Source organism: Triturus cristatus, chromosome 2_1 (genome assembly GCF_964204655.1).
Source record: "Triturus cristatus chromosome 2_1, aTriCri1.1, whole genome shotgun sequence".
Taxonomy (NCBI): Eukaryota; Metazoa; Chordata; class Amphibia; order Caudata; family Salamandridae; genus Triturus; species Triturus cristatus.
The window spans coordinates 294986365-295000041 of NC_140581.1; positions in this window are offsets into that span (position 1 = coordinate 294986365).

Below are 13677 nucleotides of genomic sequence, written 5' to 3' on the forward strand. Positions count from 1 at the left end.
AGAAGGGTACCTCCCATATTACCTTTAGACAAATCTAAATAAACACTGTCAGACATTTTGCCACCACAAACACACTACCTCACAGTGAAGCTGACTGACAGGAAGGAATAGTGGGTATGCTGGTGAAGTGAGTGTATCCAAAAGCATGATGGGGTTTGTAGTCACAGATAATACTCCCCCTCCCAATTGGCCCAGCAAGCTCACACTGAACATGCTCACCACACAGGGAGTGGAAATGGACTGACAAGATGTCTGACACTGGGCTCTGTTGTGGAAAGTACTAGGTCCTGCTGAGCACTGTGCACCAACAAACACCAGGGCTGCACTGTCAGCCATCTTGCCATTGCTGTCACACTCCCTCACAGGGAAGCAGAGTCAAAAGGAAGGAAGCATGGGCATGCTGGGAAGGGGGGTGTAGCCAAGAGCATGATGGGAGTTGCAGTCACAGACAATCTCCACCGACCTACATGGCCCAGCAAGCTCACACTGAACCATACTCACCTCACAGGGAGTGGAAATGGACTCACAAGATGTCTGACACTGGGCTCTGTTGTGGGGAGCACTAGGCCCTGCTGGGAACTGTGCACCAACATACAACAGGACTGCACTGTCAGCCATCTTGCCATTGCTGTCACACTCCATCACAGGGAAGCAGAGTCAAAAGAAAGGAAGCATGGGCATGCTGGGAAGGGGGGTGTAGCCAAGAGCATGATGGGAGCTGCAGTCACAGACAATCCCCACCCACCTACATGGCCCAGCAAGCTCACACTGAACCATGCTCACCTCATAGGGAGTGGAAATGGACTGACAAGATGTCTGACACTGGGCTCTGTTGTGGGGAGCACTAGGCCCTGCTGAGAACTGTGCACCAACAAACAACAGGACTGCACTGACTGACATCCTGAAAGTTAACCTGCACCCACTGCAATGGTGACACGCTTCATGATGGGATAACTGGCCTGGGGGAGAAGGAGGTCCTGACTTGAAAAAAAATAACACCGATGCTGGCCATACACACACCTTCTCTGCTAAAACACATTGCACACGTGGTACCAGTCATTCACAAAGTAAATGCCCAGGCAAGATGACTGACACATGGGCCTGATAAATGAAGTGGCTGCAAATCACACATATGCACTGACCAACCCAAACACGTTCGCACACACAGCCATTGCAACCGTATATTCAAACTCACTGTCTGGGGATGCAGTGTCCAGGGGTGCCCCCTGACCTGGCTGTGGAGGTGTGTCTTGCAGATGTGGAGATCCATATATAGTACATTGTACAAAACACACAGGAACTCACATATACATAATTGACAGGGCACATCTGACAGTGAATGGAATGGACACTCCAATATAACTGACACTGTAGCATGGTCTCATTCACACTAGGTGCTGTTGTGAGCTGCATTCCACTCCTACATCGTTCTGCAACATATGCATCCTTCACACAACACACCACTCACTTTCATAGACACTGTAGACACAAGGTCTAACCTGGACTGCATTGGAGGAGACATGCTACTCACAGCAGCAAAACCGCAAGACACACAACACTGGCTATCACTGTCATGAGCATGGAAACGCCAATGATCTGCCTTGCTCAATCCATGAAGAACATTGACAAGTTAAATCACTTCTGCACGTGCAAAACTCAGCACCAGCCTCATTAGCTATGGTGACATCATCAATTGTATGAAATGAGATGGAAACTAGGAACACAGGGAAAAAAGAAACTTTCTCCCACGAGATCACAGGCATACCGGACTGTGACCATGTTGTACCAACACACCAATGTGACGCACAAAGAACAGCAAAAACTGGTACCACACATGCCACAATCTTGCAATATATCCTAAGTGGAATTGCACGTATGTCCTTGTTAAAGGTCAAATGTGTACAGGGATGACACACCTGTGTCAGCCACGTGATGGCCCTTGAGTAGCAATGGCCATGTACAGTCAAATCTATACATGAGCTGGTCATGCACACACTTCGACATGCACACTGAAATGCTTCATGTTGGCTGGACAATGTGCTACAACAATATCAATCTCTGTCCGTGACAACTTTGGACAATGCAGTGTATAGGCATGTATCCTGACGTACAGTTGCAAATGTCATGCATATGAACCATTGATGCCTGAAGAAACATAACTTACATTGTGTGTCTCTTCCAAACTGGGGACACAGCAGCAAACGAAGAGCAGTCCCTGTCCCAGACTCCGGTGGACCCTCAGCTCTCTGGTGTGGATCAGTCTCTGTCCTCTTCGGATGACGAAGAACAACCTGGCACCTCCGGTGTGAGTCATCATGCAGCACCAGCAGTACAAACATCTGCACCCCTGCACCCACGCCTCCAACATCTGGCAACAGACAGAGCACCCCCGCCAACACGGACAGACCAAGGACACAGAATTCCGACAGCACAGGGACACAGGCCACCCAGGAAGCTACGGACAACACCACCAGTAACAACACCCAAGGGGGCCCAGGGTCACCTGTGCGTGCCACTGCAGGTCCTGCCCATGTGGCTAGGGGTGGTGGGAGGGGTGGTAGGCAGAGGACACGGCTTGCAGAGGGGTCTGGACTGCATGATGACCCCCAACTGGCACGCATCATAGATACGTACCAGGATAGCACCGGAGGATTCGGCAAGGTAGTGGGGATCCTCAAGGACATTCAACAGGAGCAGGCTGCCCATCATGCTCGCATGGAGTCCAAGTGGGATGCACTTACTGTGGTGCATAGGGACATACTGACATGCCTCCGCCAGATAAGCACCAACATGTCCACACTTCCCTGTGTGCCCACAACATCTGTTGCCGCTAGATCTGCTAATGCCACAGGGAGTGAGGATGATTCTGGTGGAGAGTCCTCTGCACCGAAGACGCCTGCACCTGAGGATCCCCCCCAGAAGAAGAAGAGGGGTCGTCCGAAGAAGGACAAATGAGACGCAGATGGCCATGCACATCCCCCAGGGACACAAAACCTGTTCTGTAAAATGTTCTTTGTGTGCAAACCCTTCACCTTGTTGTATATAACCCAACTCGCCAACAAGATATGGAGGGTTTATGTTGGTCTAATGTAGCAGATGACTGTGGACTTCACTCTGGACATTTCACCTACCAACACTTCCAAATCATCTGTGAACTTTGGATTCAAAACCCAATGTACAGCACCCACAATCCTGTGCACTATCCTCACACGTTTGTAAATAAACTCACTATTACACTATACTTGCCTTTGTTGTGATTCCAACTTGGTATGTGTCATGGAGATGATGATCTGCTAAAAAGCACAGTGCATGCTAACTAGTACAGCAATGTGATCACCGTTATGTGAGTCATGGTGATATGACACATGTGAGGGAGACACACCACTAGGGCACCACAACACATACTCACCATGGCCATGCAACTCAAATAACTCATCACCTACAATGATGTTGACCAGAAATACAGTTGAATGCACAGATACCACACCTATCCACAGTAAGTGGTAACAAGCCCACAGGTGAGGTAAGCAAATGTCATTCAGATGTGGGAAGACAGACAACGCACATAACAAAGTGTAACACAGGTACATTACACATCAGCAACATGTTTATTCCACAACAGTTGCAAGGTAATTCTACGTAACAGTGGACACACAGTCACCAAGTGTTGAAGTATTGAAGTCAAGGGGTGTGTGGTACATCACTTGATGGGAATCGACAACTTCCACCCTGGGATTGGATTCTGGGTGTTGGGGGTCAGAGTTGACCAAACAACAGGCAAAGTACCCTGGGAAGGACAGACATAACACACAGTCAAAAACACAGCAGAACAGGATAGAAATGCAATACACATGCACAAAACATGTCACAAGAAACCTACACAGAAACAAGTTAGAATGTCGACACTATTGTGGAGTACAGACTACCTGAAAGGACACATCACTGCACGCATCCAGTCAAGTAGCACACAAACACACTCAAACAGCAACAAAGCAGTACCAACACATTTCAGGCTAACTCATTACATTGACATAACAACCCTGTAAACTCACATTCAGGTGAAGAAGTTGTTGATGAGCTGTGTGCGGACGTCACCCTCATCATCATCATCACTGGCATCGTGGCCTAGGCCTGGATCCTCCACAGGTGACGGATGTAGGTCATCGTGATCCTGGATGAGAGGCAACTTCTTCTGCACTGCCATGTTGTGTAGCATGCAGCACACTATGGAAATTTTGCACACCTTTGCAGGGTCAAATGGGAGGGCCCCTCCGGTCTTGTCCAGGCAGCGGGAGCGGGCTTTCAGGAGACCAAATGTCTGCTCGATCACCCTCCTGGTCCGACCATGTGCCTCATTGTAGCGCATCTCCGCTGGTATCACAGGGTTCCTGAGGGGTGTCAGCAACCACGGCATGTTGGGGTATCTGGAGTCACCTACATTCAAACAATTGAACAATTAGCTGAGTTTTGAAAGAGGGTGGAATACAACATTGCCAAACACACACAAGGGTAAACAGTCAGTACACACCGACAAGCTAGGCACGCTGGTTTGGCATCTGTGACATCATCGTTGCAATGTGACTACTCCTCATGATGTAGGCATCGTGCGCAGAACCAGGGAAACGTGCACACACATGTGTGATACACATGTCCGCTAGGCATACCACCAGAGCATTGATGGAGTGGAAATGTTTCCTGTTCCGGTATGTCTGCTCATGTACCCATGGTGGTACCAGGGCCACATGTGTACCATCAATAGATCTGATGATGTTTGGCATCCTCCCCAGTGTATAAAAAGCAGCCTTTATGTCAGTGAGTTGACCTGGGCTAGGAAACTTGATGTACAGGTCAAGGAAATGCAGCATCCCCTCTAAGACAACGCGTAGCACACGACTGAACATAGTTTGCGACATACCACCAGCAGTAACCACAGTGTACTGGAAGGTACCGGTAGCAAAGAAGTGCAGGGCTGCCGTCACCTTCACCTCTGGGGTCAGTGCTGTAGGGTATGTCCAGCCAGGTAGCAGATGTGGCACCAACTGCTCCGCCAACTCCTCATTCAGTGGCATGGTGAAGCAGTACCGTCAGATGCAGTCGCGTTCCAGCATGGTTTCAAGGTCTGGGAACAGTCTATGGACAGCTGGTGCCCTGCAGTACAGAGATGAACAAAGGAAGATTGTCGATTCATCCACCCATGGGGCTATGACCAAGCAAAATATCATATGATACATCATGACGATACACAATGTACTGTGGTGGGTGCTGTTGGGTATGGACACATATGTCACCTACATGCCCATCATCTCACATCTCAAGTCCAGATGTCTAACATAAGTTCCATGTAGTGCAATGGCAAATCATTAGGCTGTGTCACAGTACCTATGTACTGCTGTTACGTTCCAAACACACACCACAGTGACAAGTAAGGACTGATGTCTCCCAGGCATCACAGCTCTTTGACAGGCAGATACCCCGGGTCCCTGTATTGCCACATGGACACTGGCATGACATGGCGTATCATGTACACGCAACAAAACAACCATGGGTCCCGCAGGTAGTGGCCTCTGTTGTCTCTGCAGGCCATACATGGACGTCTCTGAGACATACACACAACATCAATGTTGATACACAAACCACATGGATGTAGAGACTGTCTCCAATTGGGCACATGGGATCAGGCACATCTGAGACACAACATGCACACAGACTGTGGATGTACATCAGAATTGTGGCTATGGGTCTCCCTGTGACGTACATACCATCCCACCCAGGACTCAGGGTGTATGTGACATGTCATAAACATATCCAACCTGCAACTGTGTCCATGACTCATGTCTATAACTGTACAGTTGCACATCACAGTGGTAATGTGCACAACACACAAAAGATTCTGTCCCCATGAACCCGTGCACAGCCTGGGAGTGGCTGCACCAAAGTGCCACACAACCAACCAAATGTTGCCCCCCCTACACACACAGGTAATGCAGCCTGACATGCCATGGGATACAGAGTGGCACATGCTGTGGTGTGGTAGGTGTGCACCTGAGTCCCTGGCAAGTAATTGTGTGCGGAATCCGTTAACAAGTCACACCAATGTGAACCGACGCGGGTGACTTCTACAGAGACGCATCACACAGTTGTGGACCGAGCCTTGGGCACGCCTTGGCCAGTGACTGCAACGTGAACCGATGCGGGTGACTTTTATGCATATGCGTCGTGCAGGCATGGACCGAGCCGTGCACATGCCTTGGCCAGTGACTGCAATGTGAACCGATGTGGGTGACTGTTATGCATTACCGTCGTGCAGGCATGGACCGAGCCGTGCGCACGCCTTGGCCAGTGACTGCAATGTGAACCGATGCAGGTGACTTTTATGCATACGCGTCGTGCAGGCATGGACAAGCCGTGCGCACGCCTTGGCCAGTGACTGCAATGTGAACCGATGCGGGGGACTTTTATGCATACGCGTCATGCAGGCATGGACCGAGCCGTGCGCACGCCTTGGCCAGTGACTGCAATGTGAACCGATGCGGGTGACTTTTATGCATACGCGTTGTGCAGGCATGGACCGAGCCGTGCGCACGCCTTTGCCAGTGACTGCAATGTGAACTGATGCGGGTGACTTTTATGCATACACGTCGTGCAGGCATGGACCGAGCCATGCACACGCATAGCCCATTGAATCCGTATGGAGACGGGTGCATGTGGATTTTCAAACTACGCGTTGTACAGTTAGTCGACCGAGCCATGCGCACTCATTGGCTATGGACTGTCATGGAGACGGACGCAGATTCAAAACTTGTACAAGTCGTGCGCTGGAAATTTAGTTGGCTGCCTACAACAATGTTGCAATTACTAGGGTGTCATGAAAGTAAAATTTTGAACGATGCGGAAGACGTGTACGAGTCGTACAATTTCATAGATTGGCCAGATTCATACGATGCAACCGTGTTGGACCTATAACTTAGGACACATGGCACAGAATCTGCCTCTGAGCACAGATATAAGGCTGGCCGGCCCCTAGGGAGGTCACTTGCCTGCACTACATGCTACTGGACCACATCTCTGCTATCACTGCTGCTGTCTCTGCATCCTCTGGCTTCTGCTATGGCACGTACTCTGGAGAGAGCCCCAGCCTTCACAGAGGAGGAGAACCAGGCCCTGCTGGACGGGCTCCTTCCACAGTACTGCAAGCTGTATGGGAAACCAGGGTAGCAGGTGAGTGTGCAGTCCACTGCCTTCCTAATTGTGCATGTTATCTGACTTGCAGTACTAGCAGTGTGTACACCATTGGCAAGCATATTCACTGATTACTTTCAACCCCCAAAGTGTGTAGGTACATGTGATGAACAGGTGTTCTGCAGCAAAAGTGCATTTGTGCAAGCTTTAACTTCCCAGGCAGTGTTAACATGTCAGACATGCAGTGCAATTGTCCATTTCCATGGTTGCACTACCTGTGTACCTAATTTACCTTTATGATGACTACATGTATTTCCAACTGTGTGCAGCACAAATATGTGGCATGTGTGGTAATGGCCTTTTCACTTTGTCATCCTCACAGGGGTTGGACCCGGAGGATCGCAAGTGTCCAGCTGAAGCTGTCACCTCCTCGCAGGAGGGGCGGACACCGGACCCTGCCCCCCACATGCTCAGGATTCTGGCGGTGGTCTTCCAGGACCTGGATGGGCAGCTGAAGGCCAGTCAGCAGCAAGGAGGGGGTAAGTCCATGCCTAATCTGTGAACTATGTCTGACATGCTATTTGCAGTCTTTTGGCCTGGTTACACTTCCACATTACGTCGGTCTTGTAGTTCAGGACTCATGTCCCTCAATTGTGCACCCTCCTCATCTGATCCACAGGTGTGGCCCTTACAGTCTATGACTTGTTTCACTAGGGCACTGTGTCCCTGCAGTCAGCTTTGCTTAAGGTTCCGGACAGCACCTGTTACCGGGACTCTGTTGTGTGCTTCGTGGGTGGGTCAATTGTTTACACAATGCCTGAGATCTGACATGTGATCTGTGTGTGCCTTTGATATGTGTTACAATTGCTGGTCTGACTCACCACATGTGCCTGGGGTATTTAAAACATACCCATTCAGCAGGTGACTCCAAATTTGGGGCTTCATGAGTATGTATATCAAGTGTGTCACACTTGCTTAGCCACATGCCTACTGTCCAGGGCTATACACTATTTCACGTAGACTTGGGCAGTCATGCCTACTCCAGGGCATTTAAAAACACTCTGTACTCCCACTCCTGTGTATCAACTTACAGATTGTGCTTGATGACATGTGCCTTCAGGTGTCTGCCTCTGTGTCATTGTGGTGTGGCTTCCTTTTCAGGACAACTGGGGTGTTCGTGAGTTTTAGGGTCAGCAGGACATCTGAGATGTGACTACAGGAGACGAGACCTGTGTGACATATAGGTGTGTGATCACTTGACAGTGCACAATGGTGTATGCAACTGTGAAGCTCAGGCAGCTGTGTTTCATGCACAGCAGACTGTGAGGTGCTCATGTTCAGGGAGTTGTGTTCGCAGTCACTCATATGTCTGATTTGTATTATGTGGGTTCATCAGAGTCCGGAATATGTTGTTTGCAGGGGATGGACAAGTGCACTTGTCAGCTGCAGAGTTTACTTTACCCATGACCTATGATTGTGACACAGTGCAGACTGTTGGTGTCTGGATGCCCTGCCCCTGTGACAGGAGACAGTGATGACTGACTTTCCAGGCATGCCTGTGCCATGGCATTTAACTTGCTACGAGGGATCCTGCATTTGAGTCAAATGTGCTCCATGCACCCCATGGTGGCATTGACTATCAGGACATGAGAACATCATTGTGTGTGGTGCTGGTATACATTACAAGCATGTGAAACAAGACTTTGGCCATCCCTTCTTCCTGACACCTGTACTGAGTCAGTGGCAAGAGATGTGATGTGTTTATAGTGACACACTTCTACATGTTCACTTGCATGTCCAACAACTGTGTAGGTGGTGCATGTCTGCACATTGGGGTATTAGCATCCAACATGCAACAGACATATGGGTGCAAGTCCAGGAGGGATATGAGTGCCATGGTTGATGGTCAGACTGACAATTGGCTTATTCAAAACAGTGTGAGCACTTTGAGCAGTGTTCAGATGATGATGCCAGGGATTGCCCTGTGATGTACTGTACTCACTGTGGTGTATGTGGTCAGTGCAGGTGACTGATATTGGACTGTTTTTCCTAATTCTATCCAGATACATCCACGGCCACAGAAGGGGACAGCGCCACGGACCAGGAGGAGCCGCAGAGCCAGACTGGGACAGCAAGCTAGGAGTTGGAGGGACCCAGTGGCACGGAGGGCGAGTGGAGCCACGCCGAGGAGTCCTCAGCACCATCCACCCCAGCTGTGGACCACAGCAGCTCGGAGGATGACTCCCTTGTGGAGGCGGGTGTCAGCAGCCACCAAACCCCAGCTAGTGAGGCTATCCCCGCCACCACCACCACCATCACCACCTTCCCATCGGCTCCCATCCCAGAGGTCCGTGGAGGCTCCCGTGTTCGGGAGCATATCTCCTTTGTGCCAGGCACTGCAACCCCTGCCCCTGTGTCCCCTGCTGCCCTGAGTGTGGAGTATGTGGACTTGCTTCAACAGATCCATGTAGGGCAGACATTAATGCTGAGTGTCCTCCATGCACACACCAGTCTGTTGGCACAACTGGTGTCGTTCATGGAGGGCATGTCATCGGGCATGTCTGCCCTACAGAGTACCAATCAGTCCATGGCCTCCTCCCTGACGGCAGCAGTGTCCCTCCTCCAACAGTCCCTCACCCCTCCTACCCCTGCACCATCCACAATCCCTAGCACCCTACCTGTCTCAAGCACACACACACCAGCACATTCACCCAAAAACACAAACACCCAGACCAATGTCCAGACGTGCACGCAAGCAACCTCAGGGGACTGATACCACACTCACAGGGGATGGTTTGCAAACACAGGCACAGCCATCCACAACCACTCCGCAGTCCTCCGATACCTCCCCCTCCAAGACCCCTTCCCTTGCCTCACCTGCAACCCCATCTCCCCAGAAGCTCTTACTCTGTGATCTTTGTAGGAGAGTAGGATCTGCTTCACATGGGTACCCCCACTTTTTGCTGGTGTTTCACTGTTTTTCGACCTTAGTCTGGCTGTGGCCCTGCTAATCAGGACCACAGCCTAGCTGCTTCCTCTCTAAAATGGTTTGCATGTACATTAGGTACATATCTAATTGGATTCTCGAGAGCCTTATAAGCCCCTAGTATATTGTATACTATGTACCTAGGGCATAGGTACCTCAGAGGCCTACCAGGGGCTGCAGCATTTATTATGCCACCCCTGGGAAGCACTCCAAAATGACACCACAGGTCTGCTACTGCAGCCTGGGTAAGGGTGTGCTTGCACCCCTTACTGTGGTATAGGCTACCTATATCCACATATATATACAGACACATATAAACTTATAAGCCACTCCTATGGCAGACCTTAACAATCCTGAAGACAGAGTGCTTGGTTTTGTGTGAGAGGGTGCCCAAGCATGAGCTGAGCCCCTCTGCAGTTTTCGGAAATCCTTCCTTATGGCTGTTCTGTGATACAGCCATACCATCTACTCTTAAGTGCATTATAACCTCATGGTAAATTCTAACTTTGGAATGGCTGCATCAAAACATGTCGTGTTTGGTGTCAAACGATTCGGAATACTACCCCCCCGCCAACTCTGGCGGCGGGGGTTGCATTCCACCCTTCTAGTGTTCATACTGGTCAAACCAGGTAGGACTTTCCTGAGCCCTGGCATCACAAAATGGATGCCTCTGCCACAGACACGGGTCTGACCTCCTGCTGCTGACCGAAACTCTGGCAGGGGAGGCCTGGACAATAGGTTTCCTGTCGCAGGGAGGTGTAACCACCTCCCCAGACAGGCAGATGTGTATTGGGGATGGGTGGGAGCACTCTCTGGTGCTTTGAAGTCCTGCACTGGGGGCACACTTGGTGTCCCTGTGCATACTCCAGTTCAAACTGGTTGCAGGGGCAACCTGCCCCTGCTCTGGCAAGAAACTGGGCAAAGGAAATGGGTGTAACCACCCCTCTTTCCAAGCCCACCCATAGGTGAGGCCTTAGAGTTAGTCCATCTCCTAAATTTACCATAAGTATAGGAATCCATTTCCTAGGACTTTAGATTACATTGCATGAAACTCTGCAACATATATCCTGGACCTTCGACTTTCTATCACGACTAGAAGACGGAAGAAATCTCCCTTGGGGTCAAGAAGTAACTCCCCTGCTTGGCAAGCACCAAAGAAGCAACTGACCGGTCTGCATCGCTGAAGCTCCCGCCGGACGCCGAAGTCTTTGCATCACCAGAGGTAGATTTCCAGACTTCCCCGAGGCTACCCTGAGTTCACAGCAAAGATGAGGCCCGTGGCTATCGTGGGTGACGTGGAACCGTGACCCCTGGACACCGTGATCTTTTGCAGCAACAGCATCTTCCTGGTCCTCCTCGAAGTTGTGCTTTGGGCTGCGAGTAGCCCCAGCCTTGAGCACCTCCTGCACCAAAGATTGCTGGCCTCTACTCTACGCGTGACCCATGGGCCAGTTTCAAGTACGACCGCTTGAGGCTCCTTCGCGATCACTAGCCCATTGGCTAGTAGGTCCTCACAAAGGCAATTCCTCTTCTGCTTGGGCTTTCCTGGATGCTCCAGATGTGCCCTGACTTACCCTTGCTGGGTGAGTCCCTCAGACCTTGCTGGTCTGCACCGCAGTCCTTTCTCTGAATTCCTGTGACTTGTTGGGTCCAATCTGGTCGCCGACACCGCAGCACTCTACAGACTTTGTGTGACAGCTCGAATCTGGCTCGTGGACTTTGTCGACGCCTCCTGACCTCATGGCTGAAGAGTCAAGACACCCATGAACTCACCTGAAACACACCCATGAACTCACCTGAAGCACCCAACATCTGTGGGCAGTGGTCCATCCTGCCCTCGATCACTGGCTAGTGACCCAAACTCTGTCCCCTCTGCTTTCAGGTTCCTTCCATCCTAGATCCAGGCTTGGATCTCTTCGGACACTTCTCTTCACGGCAGCAGCAGTTCTTTGCAGGCTTCCATTGAAATCGACGAAGCGACCCGACACCAAAAGACACCTGTGCACCCGGCTACCCTGGGTGAGGTAACTCGAGTACTCCGGTGCTCTAGTGGGTGCTAGCCCTAGAACTTCTTAAGTCCAATAGGGTTTGGTCCTGACTCGATTAGAAGTATCCCTAATCCTTAAATTTCCAACCGTGACATTGCCCATAGAAGATAACGGGTGTTTACCCACTGCATACAGTACACTGCATACAGTCCCCGTGGGTCCCCTGTGTCACTCCCTTGGGTGGTTCCTTGGGGTCCCAGCGATTCTACAGGCTCTAGGCCTTGTGTCTAGTTCAGTCGTGGTTCTTATACCACTTTTTTGGTATATGGTTTGGTATGCCCCTAGGGCCCAAACGTGTATTTGTGCTTTTCCTGTTGATTGCTAACTTGTAAATTAAGTACTTCGAACTCCAGTCTCATAAAGGGACTAGAGGGGTGTGTTTTATCCTAAATACATATATTTTGAATATGTACCTGGTGTGGTTGTCCTTTCATTTGATCATTCAAGAGATTATAGACTGGTAAAACAAGCTGCTTTACATTCCTTCAAGACTTAGCCTGAAGGCTGCTCTCCATAGCTACCACTAGGATAGCTTTCAATAAAGGTTGTTGTTAGACCTAGTACCATTGGCGTGAGTCTCCCTTCCATTTTTCGCTGTGTCTCCTCTGTTTTTGCTGTTTATAGATGCTCTGGGCGCTGTGCCACTGCCATTCAGTGCCACAGCGCGAATGCTCCCTGTGTAAAGTTGACATGTGAATTGGTATATCCATGATTGGCTTATTTGGTTTACCTGTTAGTCCCCAGTAGCGTGGCCTGTGTGTGTCCAGGGCTGGTAAACCAAATGCTGCTGGTGGGCCTGCAGCGCTGGTTTGCGCCACCCACAGAAGCAGCTTGTAAAGTGTGTCTCAGACCTGCCACTGCAGTGTCTGCATGCAGTCCAGAACTGCCATCTTGGCTGTGAAGTGCACCCACTTCCCAGCCCCTGAACCTTCCCTTGGCATCATGTAAGCCACCCCTATGGTAGGGTGCAGTGTCTGTGTAAGGTAGGACATGCTCTGATGTGTGTAGCATGTCCTGGTAGTGAATTACACCCAATTTCGTTTTTCACTATTGTAAGGCTACCTGTTCTTCATAGGCCAGAATGGGAGGTTTGGCTATTACATTCTATAGTCCTAACTGACCCACAGAACATGGTAGAAAAACGAATTTAGTATGCATGAGCTCAGAATATTAAAATACATCTTTTAGTGAAGTTTATTTTTATATTCTGTGTTTGAAAATACCACTTTTAGAAAGTGGGTATTTTCTTGCCTAAGCCTTCCAGTGTGCACTGCTGTTATTTGTATTGGCTGTCTGGTTTTGGAGGGACAGGGCAGGCTGAGTCAGACCTGGGTTGAATAGAGAGATCTGCATTGGAGTATGGGGAGGGGTAGCTCCTGGACCTGAATAGGACTGTGCCTGGAAAGGTGAATGCTGGCCCCACCTCCCACTGTGTGTCTGATGGCAGAGCCCCTCTTTCTGAAA